This window comes from Priapulus caudatus, unplaced genomic scaffold (genome assembly GCF_000485595.1).
Source record: "Priapulus caudatus unplaced genomic scaffold, Priapulus_caudatus-5.0.1 Scaffold2842, whole genome shotgun sequence".
Lineage (NCBI taxonomy): Eukaryota > Metazoa > Priapulida > Priapulimorpha > Priapulimorphida > Priapulidae > Priapulus > Priapulus caudatus.
In genome coordinates, this window is record NW_014579903.1 from 32,199 (window position 1) to 32,587 (window position 389).

Genomic DNA, 389 nt, shown 5'->3' on the forward strand with positions numbered 1-389 from the left:
ATACGACATGATACCATGTACGACATTATAACGCAATGCGGCGGGATACGACACAAACACGTAATCGGATACGATATGTATAAAGACTCGATGAAACGCTGCAGAACGCATCATGATGAAATGCATTGCATGCTCATGCAATGATACCGCAGGGCACAACGCTAATTCGTTATACGTACACGTGAATGTGCACGTAATGGCGGGGTTCTATGCAGGGTGTAACACGATACTGTACTGTACACACACACACACGCGCGCGCGCGCGCACACACACACACACACGCACACACACGCGCACACGCACACGCGCGCACACACACAAACACACACACACACACACACGCGCGCGCACACACACACACACACGCACACACACGCGCACACGCACA